The sequence below is a fragment of the Penaeus monodon genome, chromosome 19, assembly GCF_015228065.2.
Source record: "Penaeus monodon isolate SGIC_2016 chromosome 19, NSTDA_Pmon_1, whole genome shotgun sequence".
NCBI classification, from domain to species: domain Eukaryota; kingdom Metazoa; phylum Arthropoda; class Malacostraca; order Decapoda; family Penaeidae; genus Penaeus; species Penaeus monodon.
The window spans coordinates 30998322-30998865 of NC_051404.1; positions in this window are offsets into that span (position 1 = coordinate 30998322).

Sequence of the window (544 nt, forward strand, 5' to 3'; positions counted from 1 at the left end):
AGAAAGAGTACAAAAAATGATTAACATTTGTCAACCAAGAAATCCCTGACCGCGAATAATTCCCCGATTTTTCCGAAGCGAAATGGATTCGGTCCATCCTGGGTCAGCGCCTCTCCCCCGACGACACAAGACCCGCCCATCTTCGGACGATTTGTCTTCCTCCGCAACTTCTGAAGTCTTTGACCTCCATTTCTTCACCATCTCAAAAGCTTTCCTCCTTCTTCTTCTTTTTTTTTTTTTACTTCATATTATACACATGTCACCGCCACCCTTTTTTTGGCGGGGCATCCAGAACACCAGAAAGCATTCACATCACCCAGCATCATCAATTATCACTCAGCATCACCAAGCCTCAACCATCATCACTCAGCCTCACCCAGCATCACCCAGCAGCATCCAGCATCACCCAGCACCCATTCTCGCCCAGCATCACCCATCACTCTCCGGGGCATTAGGCGGGGAGTTCCACCCTTTATTCCGGACACGATCTTCGTACCATAATCAATAAGCAAATCGTTAGCACCGGAATTCCTGGGTGCTGGAT